This window comes from Mastomys coucha, unplaced genomic scaffold, assembly GCF_008632895.1.
Source record: "Mastomys coucha isolate ucsf_1 unplaced genomic scaffold, UCSF_Mcou_1 pScaffold22, whole genome shotgun sequence".
NCBI classification, from domain to species: Eukaryota; Metazoa; Chordata; class Mammalia; order Rodentia; family Muridae; genus Mastomys; species Mastomys coucha.
The window spans coordinates 197,706,561-197,731,595 of NW_022196905.1; the positions used below are offsets into that span (position 1 = coordinate 197,706,561).

At 40.4% G+C, this 25,035-nt stretch overlaps 1 protein-coding gene and 1 long non-coding RNA gene across 3 annotated transcripts in view; one reads left to right on the forward strand and one right to left on the reverse strand.

The window, feature by feature from the left end:
* Nucleotides 1–25,035, reverse strand: part of Galntl6 (polypeptide N-acetylgalactosaminyltransferase like 6) — a 1,048,694-nt gene that overhangs the window by 133,490 nt on the left and 890,169 nt on the right. The window lies entirely within an intron of this gene.
* Nucleotides 22,620–25,035, forward strand: part of LOC116069326 — a 6,653-nt gene continuing 4,237 nt past the window's right edge. Inside the window, exons 1-2 of the long non-coding RNA XR_004109981.1 lie at nt 22,620–22,698; nt 24,465–24,577. This is a non-coding gene — a long non-coding RNA (uncharacterized LOC116069326). The remainder of the gene's footprint in view (nt 22,699–24,464; nt 24,578–25,035) is intronic.

Consider the following 25,035-nt stretch of genomic DNA (forward strand, 5'->3'; position numbering starts at 1 on the left):
ACGGACAAACAATAGGTACAGGCTCTCACTATGTATTCCAGGGTTGCAAAAATTTTGCTGTATTGCTCAGGTTGGTCTTGAACTCATGATTCTTTGGCTTCAGACTTAAGTTTTGGGATTATGTCTGTCTGTCACTATGCCTGGCATACTTTGGTTTGGCTACTAGAGTTTAACAACAATTCTAGGTGCCACTTATTTAACTTTTTTTGTAACTTATTTAAAATGTTTTTTTCTTACTTCAATTATACATACAATATTAAAGTAGGGTTTATTTTGTGTAGTTTTCTTAGTTTCCAAGCACCTCCATATAGATGATCTGGCTATTTAACACAGACATTGTGGAATGCTTCGAAATGACATTCAGTTTTAGAAACAAAGGGAACAAGTTTTTTTTTCTTTTTAATATAAGAAAATAGGGGAATTCAGTCTCAACAAACATGCCTTTTTTTGTCAGATCAAGATAAAAAAATTCCAGTGGTTTTATTATGATTTAGAAGCAATTACATGTTCATTTTTGTTACTATACTTTCAGTAGATTTTCTTAAGAATAAAAAGCTGCTTGATTTTAATGCTCTTGAACATTACAAAATGCCATTGCTACACTGATAATTTAACATGCCAATGGCCATGACCATTCAAGGAATTAACAGCTCAAGAAGAAAACAAAGCCCAGAGCAATTTCATAGTAAAGGGTTGGCCTGAACAGGCAGAGCTCATTTTGTAATCGATGTTATTACTGGCCTTGGTACTAAGACATGGGTGGGAGGGAAGATGTGATCCTCAGTGAAGAGTCACCCAGTTATACTGTTTGGAATGTTTTGGGTTGGTTGAGAAAAGATATTGCCTTGTAGCCCTGGCTCTCCTGCCTGGATCTCTCCATCTTCCTGTCGTGCCTTTCTGAGTGCTAGGATTAGAGTATAGAGTTCCATGCCTGCCAGACATCTTATTTTGCTATGACATTCCTCTTTATTTCTCAATAGTTGCTTTAAGGTTAAATCATCCCAGGTTTCTTCAATCTAAAGTTGTCTAATTATGTATACGATAATTTGAATCAGTCAAGTACTTTAGTAAAAAACATATCAACAGCTTTATGAAGAAAAATTATAATAAAAACCTATATTTCATTTCTTCTGAAATACTATTCAGAAATAGTATTCAAAAAGTACTTTTGTGGATTTTTCTCCTTCTGTATTAGTCAGTGTTTTACTGCTTTGAAGAAACACCATTACCAAAGCAACTTTCATAAAGGAAAGCATTTAACTGAGGCTTGCTTACAGGTTCAGAAGGTTAGTCCGTGGTCATCAAGGTGGGGAACATGGAAGCATGCAGGAAGACATGGTGCACAATGAGATTTCTACTTCTGGATCCACAGGGAGCAGGAAGAGAGAGATACTGGGACTGGGTTGGGCTTTTGAAACCCTAAAGCCCACCTCCAGTCACACACTTCCTCTAACAAGGTTACCCTTCCTCCAATAAGGCCACACTTCCGGATCCCTCTCAAGTAGTGCCACTCACTAATGACTAAGGTTTTAAAATATATGAGCCCATGGGGAGGCATTCTTATCAAACTATGATATTTTCTCTGTAACTTTTATGATTAAATAAGCTCAGAAGCTCAGTATAATTCATGTGTGGCTCAGGGGAGCACTGACAACTAATTTGTTTACTGTACATAGACTTGATGTACACTAGCTACAAATAACAATGAATTAAGTCTCCAAGTTACTTTCTCTCTGGGGAACTGAGTTGTAGAGCTATGTGGACAAAATTTAGTTCAGGCTGCAGATTGCCATGCCCACTGCTGTTTAGATACACAGACTGGAACATCCTATTTGCCTTCACCTCAACTCAGCTTGAAACTCCAACAAAGAAAATATGAAACGAGGGGCTGGAGACATGGATCTATAAGTAAGAAAATCTTGCGCTGCAAGCACCAGGACATGAGTTTGAATCTTACCATCCACTTAAAAAGGTGGACATACCTATGGATGGATGCCTGTGATCCCAACATTGAGTAGGCAAAGACAAGTGGGTACCAGGAGCTTGCTGGCCAGCCAGACTAGAGAGAACAGTCAACTTCCAGGTCATTGTCTCAAGACAATGGAGTAGAAATCAAGAGAGAAAGACACATTCTGTTCTTGTTCCTACATGGATACACATGGATACTCATGTGCACGTGACACACACATACAAAGACAAGCAGAAGGTATTGATGGAAAAAATGTATTTTGTGTGTGTTGTATATGTGTCTATGTTGTGTGTATATGTTCCCCTGTGGGGGATGGGATATACCAAGCTTTATTGCTCTCAGCCTTACTCTTTTGAGACAGGGTCTATCACTGTTGTGGCTTGAATGGGAACTATTATCCATCAGCTCATGTGTTTGAACACTTGATCTTCAGCTGTGGTGCTATTTGAGAAGACTGTAGACCCTTTAAGAGGGAGTATCTCACTAGTGAGAGTGGGTAACTGGGGACAGGCCTTGAGGCTTTGTAGTCTGGTTCTATTTCCTGTTCCATCTTTCCTTCCTGGGGTGAAATTAATGTGATTAGGTAGTGTCTGGTTTCTGCCATCATGCCTTTTTGACCTGCTGCCATGTCTTTTTATGGCATGATGGAATGGTCAACACCAACTGTGAGCCAGAACAAATATCACCTTCATGCTTGTCAGATATTTGGTCACAGCACTGAGAAAAGTGACTAAAACACCCACTGAACCTAAAGTTAGACTAGTGGCCAGGCAACCCCATCAGTCTTGTGTCTCTGTCTCCCACAGTACCAGAACTATGAGCACTTATGGCCAGGGCCAACTTTTAAAGTGGGTACTAGGAATTTGAACTTGGGTCCTTATGCTTGCATGTCTAGCACTCTTACTCACAGAGTCATCTCTCCAGCTCCAATTTGAGTCTTATGTTGTTTTCTGGTTTACAGTAATCATTGTATATACCAAACGGAAGCATTTGCATGTTATACTTGATCTCTTTTGTCTCTCTAAGTCTTTTTTTCTTTGTAAGTCTTTCAATTTTTACATTTCTTTCTATCCTTCCCCATAAGGCAGATCATTCTGTCATGTCCCTGTAATGGGTGATTACTAAGTCTTGTTTTGGGGCATCCATTTTATACAACAACATTATTACCCTGCTAGATTTACCTTTCTTCTATATGGTGCAGACTTTGGACTAACGTTAAACCAGTCCATTCTTGTCACCTACTAGAGATGTGGACAAGGTCCTCAGCATTTTGTCCACTGAGGGCCATTGCCCATTGCCTTAGTATAAGCCAGAGCCAGGTGTGGCTGGCCTCCACAGGACTTGGTGTCTTAAGCTAGACAGTTAATTTTCTTTTATATATTTATGACCCAGACTACATCAAATAAAAATGTGATCATTTTCCTTCACAAAGCTTTCTAGAACGTCCTGTTCCTTTTTAATCATTCTAGAGTGTTCATTTGACTTCCAGAACTCTGCCATTAAACTTCTTTTCCATTGAAATTAGTTTGGCTCTATTTTGTGTGTTTACAACAAAAGATTCCTACTTGATAGTGTCATAGGCCTGTTTTTAATGCTGTCATTAACATTATTGTCTTTCCTATCAATTTGTAGCTCACATTTGATTAACTTTCATTGACTACTCTATTCTTTTACCATCAAACTTTGTAATTTTTTTCCCAAGACACTATAATTTCTTTGATTTCATATAGACTAACTAGCTTGTTAATTTTTATCCTTCTTTGTGAGTACTTAATTTTTTTCAAGTGCATATGTTTGCTGAGCTTTGTTATAGCTTTTTGTTGTGTTATTCTAGACCAGGTGGCCTTTGATGGGAGATTATTCACCAGGCAGAGAGTAGCCAGAACTAGGAGGCATATTATAACATTCAAAGGCCTGCTCAACTGGCCTACACTGACCAGCTAACTTCTTCTATCATTGAAAGGTTCAACATCCTTCCTGAAATATTGTAACCTGCTCAGGAACAAGCAATAAAAACACGAGCCTGTTGGGTATATTTCAGATTCAGTATAGTGTCCCCATTCCTGATCCCTAAAGGCCCATAGCCATCTCATAACACAAAATATATTCAGTGTGATTTCAAGAGTCCCCATAGTTTCACAAGTTCTTACGTGGTTCAAAAATTCAGTCTTTTTCTGAGACCCAAGAGAAACACCTATCTGTAAGTCCCTATAAAAATAAAAAGCTATATACTTCTAGTATACAGTGCTACAATGTAAACATCACTATTCCCAGAGGGGGGAACAGAAAATAGTGAGGAAAGATTGGACCACAAGAAGACTAAAACCGAGCAGGGCAAATAATAAACTCTGTAGCCTCAGATCTGACACCCAGTGCACAGGGCATCACAATACAAACTCCCAAAGTTTAGGGCAGCCCCACCCTGTGGCCCTGCCTCCTTCTGTACATAGAGGCTCACTTGGATCAGCTCCACTCAGTACTTGTGGTTTTCCTTGGCAGGTCTCCGATGTTCCTGACATGTTTCAACATATGGTTGTTCTCTTAGGGATCACCATACTTTAATGCATAGCTTCTTTAGGAATTCCCTGTGAAAAATCTGACCTTATGATCCATTGCCTGGTCCCTCAGAATTTCCTCTTTAGTTTACAGCTTAAGGATTGTCCACAAGGATCACATAAATACCCCTGGAAGTTGTTTATCTGCTCAGCTCCTCCAATGGCTTCTCAAGCCATAGGAAGTCAAAAGTCCTCAGCATATCCCACATGTCAGCTTTTATTCTGGCTCCCTGCTCACTCTGCTGCAGCCGTAGTGGCTTCTGTGTCATTTCTGGAAAGCCCAAACATGTTCCAGAGAAAGGTCTTCTTCAGACATTTTCCATGGCCCGTCAGTTCTGTGGCCTATTCCGTTACTACCATTTCTGCTCAAGTGATGCCATAGAAGAAAGGATTTCCTGACTATTAAAATTTGCCATAAAAATAAAAATAAATAAGTACACTTTGCTGGAGAAGTAGCTCATCATTTAAGAGCACTGACTGTTCTTCCAGAGGCCTCAGATTTAATTCCCAGCAACCACATGGTGGTCCACAACTGTTTGTAACTCCATTTCTAGGGGAGACAGACACCTTCAAACATACATTCAGGCAAAACACGAATGCATATCAAAAATAAAATAAAATTTGCTTCCCTAAGTCCTCTACTTATAGTCTCCATTCCCTTACCTTCATCCAAATTCTCTTAAACTGCTTACATTTTTGACAGGTTATATTTTCTTTTCTAGGTGGTTCCATTGTAGAATATGAACCCCACACAGAGATGCTACTTAATTTGTTTATTCATGTTGTGCCAGCTCTACACAAAATATCAAAGTTGGTATGCGTAGCAGTTGGATGTTGAGAATAGTTGTTTCTTTTATTGGGAGTTATTTGGTTAAAGGGAATCCCATCATTCATTATTTTTTTTAAATAATAAATTTGGTAGAGCTATTAAAAATGAATTTTGGGAAATTATATGTAAATCATACACTTGTAAAATCACTCCCTTAAATACCAAGTCAAAAGACATTTTGCAAGAAGTTAAATTGTGCTCTAGCTTAGAATTTACAAGGATGGAGCTAAAAATTAAGTCAAATTAATAAAAAATCCCTGGAATGTATGTTTACATAAAAAAGATTGCCTGCAGAGCAATCTATTATAACAGGGTAGCAAAGGCTACTTTTTAGTTACAGGTACCAAAGTCCTGCAGTGAACAAAAGAAGCAATGTAAAGAACCATTCTTCCTCCAAGTCTTGCCTCCAAAGCAAGACTTGCTTTTTAAAGAATTATGTTTTCATGGCAGAACAAGCTCACAAATAGCGTTTTAGTTAAAGAAATACTTTTACCCCATTCATTAAAGAAATACTGGATGTTAACATCCTTTATAGAAGTCTAGAAACTGTAGGCTTTACTACATAGTAAAACTATATTCATAGTCATGCATCTTTCTAAAAAAATTCCCACATTTCTATATTTTAACCGAGGGACCCCCAACATGGCTGTCTCAAAAAAAACCAAAACAAAACAAAACAAAAAAAACCCAAACTTCTCTTTTCTGAAGAAATAGCCTGGAAATGCTTGTTGTCTCTGAAACCTCAGTTCTCCTTTTTCTCTCCGTTAGAGAAACCCTTTCATGTTTTGCTGCCTTGTTCATACCCCCCACCCCCGCAACATGCACATGCATACCTGCAAACACACATACATTTCTTTGTATATCATTGATTTAACAGGCTCCTTCCCTGGATAGCTCCACCATGCCCCAAAGGGATCCTCTGTTAAACGGACAACCTGACACTTAGCTGGCTGAAAGACATTATGGCTGATGATGCGGCCTATGTCCAGGCAAAAGGCTGGGGATGAGCCAAGTACTATTCCTTTGATCAGTAACCATTAGTAACATTCCTAGAGACATTCTTCCTCTTCTTTCTTTGCATGTCCACTGCTCTGTTCCATGCTTTGGGGGCAAGAGAATAAAGGGTAATTATAATATTTCATTTGCTTCCCACCTACAGGGATTAGCATGGATGTCCAATGCAATTACATGGTGACAGCTACGACGTCTGAAGCCGGGGGGAGCTGCCTGGCTGTCTCTGCTACATAAAGCAGGTCATCCAGTTACCGCTGGACAGCAGTTTCCAGAAAATCCTGTAATTAGGTTGTGAAACGGTGGCAAATAGGATGAACTGAAGAGGCAGATGTGTGACTCAAAGTAATTTGGTTTCTACGAAAATGTGTTGCAATTCACATCCTTCCTATTTATTAAAGTCCTATAATATACCATGTTACACTATTATGGAGGGTAATGGGGAGCTAGCCACTTAACTATAATGAAATTAGATTCCCCCTCACCCGCACCAGAGGCATAGTGACATTTTCTTGTAAAAGCTGTGAAAGTGGTTTCTCAAAAATAGGACTGACCAAAAAAAAAAAAAAAAAAAAATCCTGAAATCTACTTCACCATGACGAACAGAAGAGCTAAAAGCTGATGAGGTTAGACTCTTTATTGTTCCCCAATCCTGCCTGCTTTTAATTTGAAATTGTTGTAAAGCCAAGCAGGTAGAGGAATGGAAACCATAGTCAATGAACCTTTCTGTTTTATCAGTTTACAGAGAGACAGAGATGCTTTTTTTGGTTTCTAGTAAATGAATAACAAAAAGCAATAATGGTCCTGCCTCAGAATGATGGTCCTGACTGCTGACATTTTCCTGAATCTGCAATGTACTTTCTTATTGCCCTTTGAAGCATGGATATACGAAGGGGGAGAAAAAAGGAAACATTAGGAAACGTGTTCTCAAATAATGTGACATTATAAACTGATTTGAAATTTTGTAAGGAAGCTCAAATAATAGTCAAATAATTGTTCTGATTCCCTTTGCAAGCCCTATTTGTCTGGTGCTTTGAAGCTGAGCCTGATTTCACATGTGAGTTGGTCTCATTGGTCTGCATGTCAGGAATCATCAAGTTGTCTGAAGAATGATGTATAGTTACCTACTTGAGAATAAGTAGGAAGGACCAAAAAGGTTGATTAGAAATGAAGATAATGAAGCGATTGGTGAAGCAGCCTTTAATAATGAAACAAAGAGCCATGTTTTCTTCTATAACTCACATCTGTGAGAGGGAGATGTCAACTGTCCGTGTCATGCTCTGCCGCACAAAGCTTCCTGCTGGGCTGATGGGAACGAACTGATGATGTACTGGACTCATGTGGAAGACTGAAAAATAAGCTGACTCATCAGAATTGCACCACAGACAGAGGGAAGTCAGCGGCAAACCAGTCAGAGCTCTCTAAGGAGGAGGACAGCACAGCAGCAAGATCCAGAGTTTAGTTCTCCAAAAGGGAAACACAGCAGGTCCTTGGGGGAAGTCAAGCTGCATGGAAACAGAAGGCTCAGCTTTGAGAACTTTCAGAGATCCTCAAAGAGTCAAGAGTGTGATCAGACAGATGACAAAAGAGAAACTCTGTGATTTGCATTCAGAGAATTCTTGGGATATCTTGAAATCAGAGGGTAGAACTGAGAAACTGGGAGTTCTGTTGAGTAGTTTTCTGATTTTGATCACTCTAGAAGGAGCAGGTGACTATCCATTGCTTATTAAGCTGAAGGTATTAAAGTAGTCCTCTTAGCAATTTTGGTTCTGTGTGAATATACAAAGAAGATAATTGGATGATCGAGTTCCTAATAACAGGTTGTTAGTTGCTTAGAGTTCAAAATATATTCTCCAAGTAATAATTATGGTAGTTTTGGATTTACCATTCAAATAGCACTACTATATTTTGAAGGTATGAATTTTTGCTAAGGATTTCAGCATTTAGGATTTCTGTGAAATAACGCTTCTTTGTAATGAACATCAACATTATTTATAACATATATATGCCCTTTGCTTATTTATTGATAACACACATACACACACATATACATGTAGTTTTTGGGACACTGTGGATTGAATCTAGGACTTCATGAATTCTAGGTGAGTGCTTTGTCACTTGGATGGGCATAAGCCAACAACTGTTATTTTTGGTGTATGTGTGTGTGTGTGTATGTGTGTGCGTGTGTGTGTGTGTGTGTATGTGTATACATGCAAGGGTGAGTGTATGCATTTATGCATGTTTACACTGTATTTGGAGGCCAGTGTTGGTATCTAACTTCTTTCCATGATTGTTTTCTGTCTGTATTTCTTTAGTCCTTCCTTCCTTCCTTCCTTCCTCCCTTCCTTCCTCCCTCCCTCCTTTCCTTCCTTCCTTCCTTTCTTCCTTCCTTCCTTCTTTCCTCCTTTCCTCCATCTATTTGCTTAAGTTAATGTGCTTTATATTTTTTGGCATTTTCATACACTGTAGCTGTGTTACCTGAACTACACATACACAAGACTGGGCCTATTAACATTTCATCATGGAAAGGGAAAGAGATGATCACACAGGCAATATACGATTAACTAGCTTTATACTCAGAAATAAAAAGAAAACCTTTTCCTAATTTGATATCAAACTTGCTTATTCAAGTCAGTAAAAAATAGTTCAGAAGTTCCCATCAGTAACTTCAGGCCTCTATTAATGAGGCTTTGCTTTGGCCACAAATAATAAGAGGCAATAAACAGATATTAAAAGAAAAGCTAGTAAAAGTTTGACTAATAAATTACCGTCAGTCTCAGTGATTTTAAAGGCAGAACTTCATTATATCTTACTGCTAGTAACACTCCACTCAAGGTCTGCAGTGCTTAAATCCTAAATTCAAACTCTCTGTAAGCCTGCTTCCTCTCACCCACAATCCAGTGTCTTCTAAGAGGAGATAGAGGAGCCATCTATGTGAACGTTGTGTCCTGAAATTTATTTGTAGGTGATTGGATCAACTCCATAAGGCCTAGGAACCCAGTGCACATGAATAAGGATAATTTTATTTTTCTTTATCTTTGTTTCAAATATTACTTTTTGTGACGGAAAGTGTTAGTTAGGTTTTTTTTCCATTTTGCTTTTATGCAAAGCTTGTTACTCTTCCAGGAGGTTAATCAGTCTCTAGTGAATCTAATTATAAACTAGCAATAGAGACCTTGCATAATTGACCTGTGGCAGCTGGGACTGGAGTGAGAACACTGCCACATTTAGCATCTTTTAATTTAAATAGTGTTTGGTAAATCAACTTCTCTTTTAAGAGTATGTTAATTTTCATACACACAGTCACCACTTTTGCCTACCATATAAAAGAGGGTTTCTGTTAGACATTTTTTTAAGGATGCAGATTTAGGGTACAGAGGAAAATGTTACTACGGTGGTTCTGCTGTGTGAAGTGGAGACAACAGTAGCTGCCACACAGCTTTACAAACATCTGAGAGTCAAATAAGGCAGGAAGTGAATATGGTTTAGGGATTTTAAAGAGCAGTTGTGATGAATTCAGTTAAGCCACCATCTTTCCCAGTCTTCCCACCACAAGGCTCATAGCTCTATCAAAAGTTCATCCTAACAGGGCTTGGAGCACCCGGGGTGAGCCAAGACCTTCTGCTGACAGAGTTGAAGCCATCTCTTTCTTTGTTGTATGTGCCAGTTTGGATTTAGGTTGCCAACCAGCATTGCCTCGTGAAAGTTACTTCAAGGAGACTTGCCATTTCTTTTGTGAGGCATTCTGTGAGGTTTTTTTTTTTTTTTTTTTTTTTTTTTTTTATTACATTGGAGCTTTGAAAAAGCAAGGCTACTGTCATTGTGATTTCTTTGTTTTAACTCTCCCAAGAAATCCAGATGACGGCAATTTTCACAATACCGCATCATGGAAGAGAGTGCTGGGCGAGTGAACCTGACTTTTGCTAGGCAAGAAAGGAAAAGTAAACCATTTATGGCTTTCAGAAGTCATGGCCTTTCCCCTCCCCTAACATGGGAGGCTGTCAGCTGTCATGTCCAGAGCAGAGTAAACAGATAATATAGTGATGCTTTCCAGGGCTTGTGCATGTTCATTAGGGCTGCTCATGTGAGGTCTTCCAGCAGCCAAGACCCAAACCACTTTCAAATATCGAAACTGTGGGTTGAAATTCTGCAATTCTTGGAAAGACTGAGTTTGGAAAAAAGGAGCGAGGAAGGGAAGAAAGTGGGAGGTGAAATCGGACAGATGTTTTGACCTATCATCAAGAACTTCCATTTATAATGACATTTTTTTTGCCCCCCCCCCCCGACCTTAACCTTCTCTTGGAGGGATAAAAGTAATAAAGTGAAAATAGAGTGCCCTTGAGGGGATGGGGATGGAGAGAGGCGATGTCAGCCTTTGACAAGGCTCTCAGTCATTTATATTTGAACCCATTCCCAGAGGGTGAGCTTGCCTTTCACTGCTGGGAACAATTGTCAGACTGCAAATAATCGAGACAAAGCATAAGTGCGGTTTCCTGAGTCGGGGAGCTAGTCTTGCCGAAGTCGTTATTCTCTGTCCATTTGTTCCTGTGACCAGATTGCTGGCGTTGGACATTGTGTATCCGAGAGGGCTTCCCTCCCGACCCCCACAGCTTTCTTCAGTTATACTGAAGCATTCAGGGGAATTACTTATTGGTTGGGAGGGATTTAGAACCCTGTATTTCCCAAAGTGACAAATTCATGTAACTCTACCACCATGTTAAAAAAAATGATATAAGGAAAAATTCCTATTGTCCCTGTGGTTCCTATCTCCTCGTCCCATGGCCTCAAGCATAGAAATGACTGATGCTTGCTGAATGGAATTAATTAATCATATGCCAAAGTTCTCACTGGGTCTTCAAATTTAAGTTTATCTTTAAGTCGATCATGGAATCATGTAATTATGCCTTGTGATCTGGCATTTCAGAGAACTGGTATCAGTGTCTTGAATATCATCAAACAGATAATGACTCATCTCTAGAGTTTGGGTTTGACCTAAGGATGGTGAGTCTTCACTTGAGTAGCCTTGATAAACTCTGAAGGAGGCCAGAAAAGAATAAATACATACAGGATTCTGTTCAAGTTCTTTTCTTTTTTTTCTCCGAGACAGGGTTTCTCTGTGTAGCCTTGGCTGTCCTGGAACTCACTCTGTAGACCAGGCTGGCCTTGAACTCAGAAATCTGCCTGCCTCTGGCTCCCAAATGCTGGGAATAAAGGCATGTACCACCACTCCACCACTACCCCTTTTGTTCAAGTTCATGAGAGGACATTCCAGACCACATTCCTGAGACCACAGACAGAGGGGTTTTAGTTAGAAAAGATGGAGAGTTTTTGTTTTGGGGGTGTCTGTGGATTAAGTCAAGGGTTGGACTTGGTTGTGGTTCAAATCTGAAATGTCTCCTATAGAGTCTTTGTTTGAATGTTTATTCCTCAACTTGAAGGCCTCTGTTGAGGGTGGTAGAATTTCTAAGTATGGCCAGGCTGGTAGAAGTAGATTATTAGAGGTGGGAGAAGGCATTGGATTTAATCCTCTATCTTACTGGTTATGGTTTAGCCCTCTCTCTCGCCTATTCTACCATCATGGGAAGTTCTACTGCCTTACACACCTGCTCCTCTGAATCAAGTCTGGATTTAGTGTTAGAATGCTTGGTGATTCTGTGGTAGAACGCTTGGTGATTCCACAGTAGGTTGTTTGGGGATTCCGTGGTAGAATGCTTGGGTGGCATGTGAAGGTTCGGTATTGAAAAAACAGAGATGCTTCCAGTTGCATTCTCTTGAAAGCAGAATTTTTTTAAAGCAGTTTTTTTTTGGGGGGGGAGAAGTAGCTTAGGAATAATCACTTATGAAAGTGAAGGTGAACTAGTTAAATTATTTTAACTTTATATAGATTATGAGCCATCTATGATTCAGTTGGGCATGTACAGTGTGGTTTAATTCATCTTTGCCTTTTATGTTCTAAATTATTGTAGCTAGAGGAATGAGCAAGTTTAGGAAGCATAGGGAGCAGGGTGAAGGACAGAAAGGAAGATTCGAAGAAAATAATAATTATTAATTAAAAATGATACAGATTTGATTGCCCTCCTGTGGGAATTGCTGTGTGCCACAAAGCACCCAGGAGAAGGGAAGGACAAATGCTCAAACTATTTGAGCCTGGACAAGCAGACACAGAAGCACATACATAAATCTCAGCATTTACTAAGGCTGAGGCAGGAGGATCATAAATTAAGGACCAACCTTGGCTACATGTTGAGACTCCATCTGAGAAAAAAAAGAGCTCAGAAAAGAGCTTAAAATTAATTGAATTGAAGGATTTCAAATGAAGTTGGGAGTAGAATTTAAACACATTGATTTTCTATTAATGCCTATCTGACTAAGAATTGAGAAATACTTATTTATAATAATTTTAGTCATTCAAAATCTTGGGCTAAAATATACACTAAAATTCCTTTGTCTCTTCAGAAGTAAAATACTAAAGACAAATAAACAATATTTGCTTGATGCTTTTAAATCCATTTCATACTCTTTAAAAGGATTCTAACTCACTTATTGATGTATTGATTTTAGTATCAAAATATTAAAATATTTAAAGTGTTTTGAAGCTTTTTAACCTTGATTCTGGAGCTTAAATTAGGCTTATACCTACTAAGGTAAGCGGCTTGTTTTCAGAAGTTTGCAATTATATATATATATGTACAATTATATACATATATATTTCTCTAAAATCATTTTGAATACTTGCAAATATTCTCAGAAAATCTCTGCTTCTCAGGCTTAATCCAAAAGACTTTTGTGCTAAATGTCAAGAAATCATTCTTTCTCTTTTAAAAAGAAAAGACACAATAATTTTTCTTTTGTTAGAATTTTTGAGCTTCTTGAGGTTTAGACTTAGCTCTCTGTCTCAAAAGCAATTTTAACGTTTTAAAACAGCTATTGCCTTTTCAAGAAGAGAGAAGTGTGTTAGGATTTTTGTTTAACTTCTCTGTGAGGACTGAAGATATATCAATTGCATATTTTATAAAGACCTTTAATAATGACAAAGTCTATCATATTGTGACACTTAAAAATTGGACTACAATTTTCAGAAATATTCAAATTATATCTCAGCTATTAAATTCTCTCTTGCTCCATTGTCATCTAAGTCTTTGTGGGTATCTGCATATGCATGCAGTGCAAACTTCGTTATCTTTATATCTATTTTTTTCTCATGACTTGAATGTCTCACAGTGTAGGTAAGACTCTCAAGAGTACAGAGATAGTTTAGTCATTAGATTCCTGGCAGAAGGCCGTTAACATGACGTTCACATGCTACCAGCATGAATTGGAGAGTTCTATGTTGTCTTTAGGCTGCCAAAAAGTTGACACCATCTAAAAATGAGATTAGCAACTTTAGATAGTCTCTGCTTCCTCACTGCATTCTCTATGAGATGACAGGTGTGATCACTCCAAACCATGGTGACTTTCTTACACATAGATTGGGTTGCAGCTCAGGCCTTGATTCTCCTCTTAAATATTTTTGTTTTATGACCTATCTTTTATGACCCCCTTTTTATTGAGGCAAAATATAAACTTATGTTTGTAGTGTTTCCTTTATAATGAGCTCTTTAGCCGTTATGCCACCTGCAGTAGCTACGTCTAAATTAAAAAGCCGTTTGGCCCTTTTATAGCAGGTATAATAAACAAACTCCAAATTGGTTAAGTTTTCCTCTATTTATCGACAGGTTCTCTGGCTGGGTAATCTATTTCAGGCTTGTCTTTTCCCTCACTGATTTATTCCCTTGCTGATGGGCTAACTTGATTGCTTGTAAATGTCTTTTCCCTGCATTTAATGACCACATCTTATTATACGTGTGGAAAAGATACGTTGTGAAGGGCAAACAGTCTCTCTACGGAATCTGGTGACTGTACAAGTTATTTGTGTACAGGAGAAGAAATTGTGAACGGGGAGGAGCAATAAGCGGGAAAAGGGAAGCCATCTCTAGACCATCAAATCTAATGTTTGTTTTTGAACTTCTGCTTCACAGGTCCAGAAACTACACTTTAAAATTTGTTCTTTTCTCTTAATGTATCACACAGCTTGGTTTCCAATAAGTCCAATCTCATTTAAACTGAAGAAATTTGTCCGAAGAGCTTTAGGTGGCTCAGAGCATTGTCCATATATAGAGAACCTTCTACCATCCACCACCAGGGCCTGTCTGCACAGGACAGTTGATCACAGTACATCCCCGTGGCCACACCTTGATGCTACTGGGCTCCTCCCCCTAGACACTGGCTCCATGTTGCTGGGATGGTGTGGTGGCTTCATCTCTATGAGCCACTTCACATTTCTGTTGCCACTGTGAATAATTTTTGTCTCTGTCTGTGATCCATTCTTTCAAGGTCTGAAAGTTCCAGATAAATGTCAAATAGATCTCAAATATAGTGTGAGAGGCAGGAGGAAGTGACACTCAGGACCCCAAAGCCATCCATCTGCTTCTCTAAATTTCCACTTCTTCCTCTGAACATCTCAAATGTTCCAATTGACTCTGTGTCATGTAAACATTGGCACATGCCCACAAGACCAAGTTCCCATTTTGTATGTGTTCTTTTACATAGCGGACACAGTAATGATTCTCAAATACAGATTCACTGAGATGTATACCCTTGTCTTCAGTAAAAGTATCATCATGGGTCCTTACAGTCCACACCAATCTACATTATCAAGAAGAGTGTTATCAAAGGTAATGGTTATAGAGGGTGAATATGCTGAGCTTACTACTATGAGTCAGTAAACCCTATGGAGGCAGTCTCAAAATCAATTGTTTCATTAATAGATTATTCTTTCCTGGCTTATATTTATCTGGATGTAACTAATCAAACATTTTTTCACCTGAAATTACCTTTATAGAGAAGGAAGGAACATTAGGACTGGAAGAAAAGTTATGGTTGGGGGTGCAGCTGTGATGGTAGAAATCTTGTGTAGCACACACAGAGCCTTGCTTTCTATCCCAGGGTAGCACAACCTGGCGTGGGTGTGTGTGTGTAATCCCAGCACTTAGGATGTAGAAGGAAGGGGATTAGAAGTTCATGGCTAGCCGGGCGGTGGTGGCGCACGCCTTTAATCCCAGCACTTGGGAGGCAGAGGCAGGTGGATTTCTGAGTTCGAGGCCAGCCTGGTCTACAGAGTGAGTTCCAGGACAGCCACGGTTACACAGAGAAACTCTGTCTCAAAAAACCAAAAAAAAAAAAAAAAAAAAAAAAAAAAAAAAAAAAAAAAAAAAAAAAAAAAAAAAAAAAAAAAAAAAAGAAGTTCATGGCTATCTTTGTCTATGTAGTGATTTAGAAGCCAACCTAGGTGATCCAGAGACCTCTGATATAAGAAAAAAAGAGTAAAAGAAAAATGTACAGAAAACAAAAGGCAAGCACAACAAACAAGCCAATGCAAATGAAAACTCTACAATGCAGTAGGAAGAGGAGTTTCATGTTGAGTAACTGCTGTTTCTGTTTATTGGCATCAGGATTAAAAAACTGGTATTGAGTTGAAAATGAAGGTTTTTAATCTCATTTTCTTTTAATATTTGCAACCAAACCAACATTTATTTATTTTTATTACTTTTATTTATTTATTTTGTACAGTCCTGTCATTACCTACACTCCTGCCTGCCCTTCTATAGTTCCAGTTCCTCATCTCATTCCTCCTCCCCCTGTTTCCAAGAGGATGCCCATCCCACGCCCTTCTGGTTTCCCCACTCCCTGGGGCATCAAGTCCCTTGAGGGTTAGATGCATCTTCTCCCTTGGAGGCTAGACCAGGCAGTCCTCTGCTGTGTATGTGTTGGGAGACTCCTGGGGACAGCCCCTGTTTGCTGCCTGGCTGCCAAACCAACATTGACGGAGTGAGTTCTTTACTTAAAGAAGTTAGGTTTGAAGTTATCTTAGTTTTCTTTTTCCATCTTTAGAATCTTGTTTTTATTCAGTGGCTTTTTTCTTTCTTTTATGTCTGAATGAAGTCAGGTAATATGAAAATAACTATGAATTACCAAAGATGAAAGTGTCAACCGGCAAACAGCCACATTTATAGAAGACAACAAATGCAGCATCACAGGAAAACAAAGATCACAAAAATATCCTGGACCATGTATACTTTGAAGTTTAAAAAGTTTCTTTCCTGGGAAGGTGGAGCAGAACAAAAAGGGAGGCAGGATCAGGTATGGGAGGAGACCAGGGTGATATACAGAGGGTCAGGAAATTAAATAGAGGTGTGTAGCAATGGGGGATAGGGAACTGGGGGTAGACATCAGAATGTCCCAGATGCCAGGAAAGCAAGAAGCTCCCAGAACCCAACAGAGATGACATTAGCTGAAATGCCCAACAAAGGGGAGGGAGAACCTGCAGAGATCATATCCAGAGGTTAGGCAAGGCCCCTAGTTCTGGGATGGGGTCACCCACTTATCTCCAAATTTTTAATCCAGAATTGCTTCTGCCTAAAGGAAATACGGGGACAAAGTGTGGAGCAGAGACTGAAGGAAAGGCCATCCAGAGACTGCCCCACCTGGGGATCCATCCCACATTCAGACACCAAACGCAGACACTATTGTGGATGCCAAGAAATGCTTGCTGATAGGAGCCTGTTATAGCTGTCTCTGGAGAGGTTCTGCCAGAGCATGACAAATACTGATGTGGATGCTGGCAGCCAACCATTGGACTGAACATGAGGACCCCAATCGAGGAGTTAGGGAAAGGACTGAAGGAGCTCAAGGGGCTTGCATGGCTTCAGCTGCCTATGTAGCAGAGGATTGCCTTATCTGGTGGCATCAATGGGAGGAGAAGCCCTTGGTCCTGTGAAGGCTCAATGCCCCAGAGTAGGGGAATGCCAGGGCAGTGAGGTGGGAGATGGTAGGTGGGTAGGGGGCACCCTCACAGAAGCAGGGGGAGGGAGGATGAAATTGGGGTTTTCCGGAGGGGGAACCAGGAAAGGGAATAACATTTGAAATGCAAATAAATGAAATATCCAATAAAATGTCTTTTGCAAGCCCCTCCCTTTAAAGTTTAGGAATCTATGTGGAAGAGCCAGAGGTGGTGAATGACTCCAAGGAAACAGTATCACTCAGATGAATTAGGATGCTAAACATATGAAATCACAGAGACTGCGACAGCACACACAGGACCTGCTTAGGTTCAAACGAGGTGAAAGACCAGCACTGAGAAGGGGAAGATGACATAAAGTCACATCCCTAACCAAGAATCTGTTTTAAGAAGAAACAGTAAAGTCCAATGGAGTGTCACTGGGTGCACCAATCACACTCCTGAGCAAGTCTCATCCCACGCCTAGGAGTAGCTGGCCAACGTAAAGTGGGCTCCTTTTTTCTCCCTTTCTTTCCTTTTTAAATATTTATTTATTTGTTTGTTTATTTATATTTTTTTGGTGTCTGTTTTTTTTTTGCTTTGGTTTGATACTTTTTGTGTTAATGAATTTTTGAGAAAGGAACCTGAAATCGGGAGGTAGTCTGGAAGAAGTTGGGGAGGGGAAAGGAATGTGATAGAAATATATGGTATAAAAATTTAAAATAAAATAGCTAACTATAAAGTTGAAATACTTAATTCCTGTAATTTGAATGTGAAGTGTTCCCCCAAAGGCTTATGTGCTCAAATACTTAGTTTCCAGATGGTAGTGTGATTTGAGACATCTGGAGTGGTGGGGGGGAGAATCCTCTCTGAAGAAAGTGGATCTGTGAGGTTGCACAGCTTGGTCCCACACTCTTTCCTAATCGTGAATGAGGTGTGAGCAGCTCTCTCCTTCTTCTGCTGCTATATATTCCCTGCCATGATGGGCTCTCCCTCCTTTCTTAAACTGACCGCCAAAGAAAACCCCACTCCCTTAAGTTGCTTCTTGTCAGGCGTTTGATCACCACAAAGAGGAGGCAAGCTACTATGGAGTTTAAAATGAGCTACAGGAGAAGCCAGAATTAAGGAGACAGGCTCCTCTAGCCCAGAGCCACTACAGTGCTGCATAAAGTTGCTTACACTGTGGCTGCCGTTATCATTTTGTATATTGCTTTTAGTATAGATTAAAAAAATTTAAAATCTGACATAGTAGGTTGAGATTTTTTTTTCTGTCCATGTTTTGTTGATTGGTGAAGTCATTTCACAGGGGTAACTTTCCTAAGTAAAGTAATCAAGCCACATGATTTGATAATTGATGCACAGGGAAGCGCTTTAATGAATTATTGAAGCACTTGGCTCAGGTGTGTGTCTCCCAGGGACAGAATACAGAATTACAGCTCAGCAATTAGACCGTCAATGTTTCTTACCCAGTTGACCATAATTAAAATAATTTTATTCTTGGTTTGATACTGGGAATTAAAATGCACACCCCAGTTACCTGGTAAAAGGTTTTCAAGGCTAATGGCATAAGACATGAGGGTTTTAAAATGCCAGCCCGTGTTCTTCTAAATATAGAATTCCTCAATCATTCGTGTCTGATTAAAGTTGTATTTGACTAATTGGTAATGGCTTTTCAATTAGGTAAAAGCATATTTTATTTAGAAATTACATTTATTTACATTGATTTTTCTCCTCTTCAGGATGTCTGGGTCGGTATCTAATTTGATCTCGCTGCCAGAACTCACAGGAAGCTTTGCAAGAGTAATTGACATTCATTCCCAAAGCATAAGATGACAAAATAAACCATGCTTTGGACAAAAGCATCACACATAGTAGAGCAGAAGAGTGTGCAGGAAGCTTGCCCTGCTTTACACAAGGGCATCTATGGAGGTGTTTGGGGGGGGGACAAAGCCCAATAACATGGTGTGTTATGCAGTTGACTGGTGGTCATGAGAAGTGGCAAAACTTATCATAGTAATATTCACTTTGTGGTTGCTCTTTTCTGCTCACCATTGCAGAACTAAGGAAGGGTTAGCTGGATTAACCGCATTTCAGGGGTATCTGATATACCTCCTGCTGGGCTCAGGACAGAGCATCTCCCATGCTTTTTGCGGGGGGGTGCAGTGGAGAGAGCTATAGAGGAGACATAACTGTCTGTTACTGTTTCTGCCAGCCAATAGATGACATCCTTATGTCTGAGGAAATGGAGATGTCACATATCAAGACTTCTCCAGGGTTATTTAATAAATGATGGGGGCTTTGTAGACATCTGGTCAGCTTTGGTTTTAGAACCACATGTACTCTTAGACACAGGTCTACACAGGAACATTATCCTGCGTCTGCCTATTTTCCCTCTAACGCATCTCTTTACCTGGTCTTATTTTCCCCACGTCTAGAGCTACAGTCATAATCTTGTCTTTCAGCACTTACATCAACATTTATTATTTAACCAATAAAATGTATTCATTTTCCTCCTACTCCAAGTATTCTGGCTAGTATATCCCACCAACAGGATTATGTTCCTAATAGAATGCTATAGCCTTCTGCTCAAACCCCCCTATGCTTATGATTAAGAATAGAACCCACAGCTTAAAATTTTGATTTTAACATCCTAGCTATGGCCACCACACAGCAGTTCTGATGTTAGTAGCATCTGTGATGGCTCATCGAGCTAAGGGTCTATTCAAATAAGGTCATTCACTCTGGTCTGAACACATTTCTACAGCCCTGCTCCTGTTACCCTATATCTGAAATGGATACGCCACTCTCTTCTATTTTTTTTTTTTTAAAGTCTCTTAGTGTTTCAAGGTCTAAAGTCAGTATCAACAACCACCAGCTGGAATTGTTCTGTCATCAGATTGTATGATGTGCTGCTACCACAAATCACTGTGAGAATGAACAGTGCTCCCTCCCCTCACTCATTTTTGCCTCAACTCCCCTTCCCAGGAGAAACAGTTCTCATTACATGATGACAGGTGCAAACTCACCACTGGCTGTATATCAGTGTGGACTTGGTGTGGCAGAAGCAGGCAGAAGCCGGTTTCTCCCCCAGAAATGCTTGCAAACATTTTGTCGGGTTATCTTTGATGACATCTTGAACACTTTCCAGATCTTAGCTGGGGGTGAATTTGAGCTTGTCATAGTCAAAACTTCAATTTCCACCCAGTTGAAAGCTTCATACCTGTCTCCCTTCCTACGCAGTTCCCACTTGGGATTCTGGAGACATTGAGGAAAAGGTGGAGAACAACTTCTTGTCTCTTCGTTCTCCTCATTTCACCTTCCTCTTCTATTTTGTTGCAGTGATTTTCAGGGTCCAGAATCGGACAATCCACTTCTAGCCCGCTGGTGCTCTTTGCAACCCTCTCTAGCTTATTGGTTCTGCTGTCAGAGAACGTGGCCAGACCCACCTTTCTGTCATCCTATGATGAAATGACTGATGCATTTTTTTTTTTTCTGGCTAGCTGAGCTGTTGGCTCCATTGCTCCCAACCTCAACCTGACAGCACAGCTTTTCTTTTTCTTACTTTGGCAGGCAGATCACTCAGATACAGTCATAGGCTTGGATCTCAACTGTCATTTCTATTGGCCCTTGGGAAACCTTCCTAACCTTGTCCTGTCAAACAGTACACACAGTCAAACCGTAGCCTCCCTTCTGACATGCTCATCTCTTTTAAAAGACCTACTATTTTCATTTACATGAAGGAATAAGTGAGTGAGTGAGTTTGTGTGTGCGTGTGTGTGTATGTGTGTGTGTGTGTGTGTGTGTGTGTGTGTATGTGTGTGTGGGTGTGCAGACATGAGCATCATAGTGTGTGTTAGTGAGTGACATGTAATCCCAGGTGTCCATGGAAGCTTGGAGAAGGAATTAGATCCCCTGGAGGTGGAGTTACAGTTGGTTGTGAGCCACATCTCACCCCTACCCAACAAGGGTTCTGGGAACTGATTTTGGGTTCTTTGGAAGAATAGCAAGCATTCTTAACCATCTCCCCAGCCCTTCGACTGTCCATTCATATCTCGCTGTCATGGACAACTTAATCCATACCCCACCCTTTAAAAGACTCCATATTAGATCCAGCCACCATCTCTCCAAGCTGTGTCTTCCTCATGGGCATGTGCTGGGACTTTTAGCATGAAAAGTGTAATGGTTTCAGTTCCCACTATTGCAAAATGAAAACAAAACCCAATGAACAAAAGCCAAAGACAAAAAAACGGGTGGTGTAGGACAAGCCCTCAGGCTTTTGTTTTTGTTTTTCATTTTCTGTTTTGCAAAGGATAATACAGTAGGCTTTAACTGGACAGAGCTTCTCTTGGTGTTCTTTCTTCTGCTTTAGAGGCACGGAGACAAGCTCTTACCTCATCATATTCAGTAGCTGCTATTCCAGGGTGGGGATTCCAGTGTTAGAGTTAGGGTCAGCAGTTTTCCTCAGGAAAGCATGGCCACCCAATGTCATTAATTAGTTGTGGGTACCTGGGGGGACCACTTCCTATCATTAGTCCTGATAGGGTTTAAATGCAGGGCGTGGAGATCTTGTAAGGACAAGGACTGGCTGGTAAGGTTCCTCCTCTGAAGTGAAGGATTAGCAGAGGCAGAGGCAGGCTTCATCTGCTCCAGTGGCCTTATCCTATCCCTAGAGCTGAGTTGGCCGATGAGAGAAGGTGCCCTCTCTTCTCTTTTCACCTACCGGGCTTCCTGGTACCCACTGATAGCACTATCTCCAGGATGACAAGTGCTTACAATTTCTGCCTTAAATTACAGTCTTCCTGCCAACTGCCCAGCACGGTTTCCAGAATTATTGAGAAGAGATATTGGACATTTTAATTTAGAAATGGGACTTACTGAAAATGTGTACAAGCTGGAATCTATATGTCCAGCTCGGGGCTTGGACTTGTGACCATATGCAGTGAACATTTATTAGTGTAGCAACTCAGAATTACTACAACACTCTCTTTCTTTGTCTCTGTCTCTCTCTTTCTCTCTGTCCTCTCTCTCTCTCTCTCTCTCTCTCTCTCTCTCTCTCTCTCGGTCCCTCCCTCCTCCTTCTCCCCTTTTTCTCCCCCTCTCTCTTCCCCTCTCTTCCTTGGTCCTTCCCTCCTCCTCCTCCTCCTCCTGATCCTCCTCTTTCTCCTTCCTCGTCCTTGTCCTCCTCCTCTTTCCTTCTCTCCTCCTCCTTTTCCCCCTCAGTCCCTCCCTCCTCCTTCTCCCCTCTTTCTCCCTCTCTCTCTCTCCCCCTCTCTTCCTCGGTCCTTCCCTCCTCCTCCTCCTGATTCTCCTCCTCCTTCTGATCCTCTTCCTTCCTACTCTTCCTGATCCTCCTCCTTCTCCTCCTCTTCCTCTTTCTTCCTCCTCCTCTTCCTTCTTCCTCTCTCTGTCTCTGTCTCTGTCTCTGTCTTGCTCTCTCTCTCTCTCTCTTCCCCCCTTCAACAGTCTAGGATGAAACATACTAGCAGTGTGCTTCCAGACAGACTAAGCTGAAGCTGAAGTAAGACGCTGTGTTTTCTTCTATCCAGGTTTGGATGCTAGATCAGCCTCTCAGACAGCACAGCACATGCCCATTACTTCAACAGTAAACAAACCCGGAGCCGTGTGTTCTGAAGATGTTGTTGCCGCTGCTGCTTTTCACATTCAGGTCATGATCTAGACACTGCTCTGTGATCTAGTATATCTTTCCTTTGTCCCCGTATCATTAGCCATGGAGGGCCATACTGCAGTCCCTTCAAGGGACCTCTATGAGAGAAGCTGTGAGGAATTTTGTCAATACTTCTGTACCAGAGCCACAGAAAAGTTGTTTGGTGGTTTTACAAAAGGACTCAGTTCATCCTTCCTCAGTTCAGGGACTCTGGAACTCACCCTGTCACCCAGCTAGGGTTGCAGTGTTCATTAACTCTTAAAGTGTCGAACCTCATTTGAAAACAGTATTACCTTTTGTTAGTGCCTTGAAAACGATTCACCTCTGCTTCCAGCAGGTGGCAGTACAACACAAACAAAAGCTTGAGCCAACTGCTGCTTTGCCTATGTTAGCCTCCCTTCCGCTTCTCTGGCAACAGGCAGCCCGTTCTGAGTTAGATACAGACAATAATTCCAAGCTGAAAATAGTCATTCTAAAGATTCAATCTACAGGATATGAACTCATGTCATCTCGCTAAAGAAGTTTAGCTCTGTTTGAGAGTTTGGATTCCTTTATCTGTGGTGTGTCTTTCAAGTGGCTCTAGTTGAGACTGATTTTTGTGTTTGTTATGTTGTATGTGTACATTCTAGAAATATGCACATTTATGGGAATCTTTTCTTTACAGAGTTACGTCAGCCAGGCAGAATTATAACTTATTTCCTGGTTCCTGAACCCTTGGCAGAATTCTGTAATGTGGCTTCCCAAATGATTTAATTGTCCATAGCTTCCAGGGAAATTCTCAAATAAAACTGGAAGAAAGTGTTCATCAGATCACGATAAATTATAGGTATGGGGAGTGAAGAAGCAGTTTGCAGGAAACACCATAATTTAAATCTTTGATCCAAGAGCCAAAGGTTAGAAGTACCCAGAAAGTCAGCAGTCTGTGGCGTAAAGAGACACCTGTCACTTTTTAGTCTCTGAAAAGTCATCCAGTGGAAAATGGCTTTGATAAAGTTAAACATTAAAGTTCTGACATGTGTGTAAAGAAATGTTTGAACTTCTTTGAAGTGTTTTCTTATTCTAGAGGCAAGAAGAATCTTGTCTGGTGTGGATTCTAGCTCCCACACCTGGATTTATCATGTAGTAAATATTTTTCCTTTTTTTTCCTTTTTGCTGGTCAAAACTGAGCAACAGGGTAGGGATGGTGGTGCACACACCTGTAATGTCAGCACTAGAGAGATAGGTTCAGGAAGGCAAGGAGTTAGGACATCCTTTGCTGTATGCATAGTTTGAGGCCAGGCTGGGGCTATAGGAGATTCTATCTTAAATCAAAGTTAAAAAATAAGAAGCAAAGAAAGAAAGAAGCCAGAAAAAAATCAAACAAAAAATTAAAGATCAATTACCTGAAAATACTGACTTCTAATTAATTTTCTCACATAACAAGTATTTATTAAGTACCTATTTTGAGCATTCACTTTGGTGGAGAGGGTACACACTTAGGAAGGTGACAGGAAGCCCCTTGATGGCTCTGAGCTCTGGTTCCCTTCCTCTGTTACATCTGTTTTCAGCTTCAAAGATTGCACTTGTGTGGATGGTAAAATGTCTCATCTCTGTCTGTCTTCTATTCCTTTTCCTCCTAGGTTGTGTCCATGCACATGGAGAGTAGAGAAAATGGGAAGAGGAACTGGATAAAACTGAATGGAAACCAAAACCATGTGTCCATAAGACAAAGGGTGCACCAAGCTGTGAGAAGGTAAGAGAGAGGCTCCCACAGATTCCTCCTAACCGCAGCAGTGGAGCTCGGCTTTATTGACGCCTGCCTGGTCTTTGGACTTCACCAACATTTGTGATTTGCTAGCCATCTTTTCCCTTGAGTTAAGGCTCCTAGTTGGGCTACCTTGTCATGACAGCCTGCGGAGATGGAAGTAGGAGCTGGCCCAGCCTTCTGCTGTGTGGGCAGGCAGGCATTCTGAGCCTTTTCAGCTTGGACTTCACTCCCACTTATTCTCTTGAATGCTTTCTTTTCAAGGCCTATTTTAAATGTCTGTAAGGCTTATGTCTGTTCTAAATATTGGGTGACTATAATCAACTACACTGTGTCCATATATATGTATAATAAGCATATGCTAAATAAAGTATTTTATATATTAAGAACTTTGTATAGTAGACAATAGGTTTTGTAGGAATTATTATTGGTAAGACTTTTTTTTT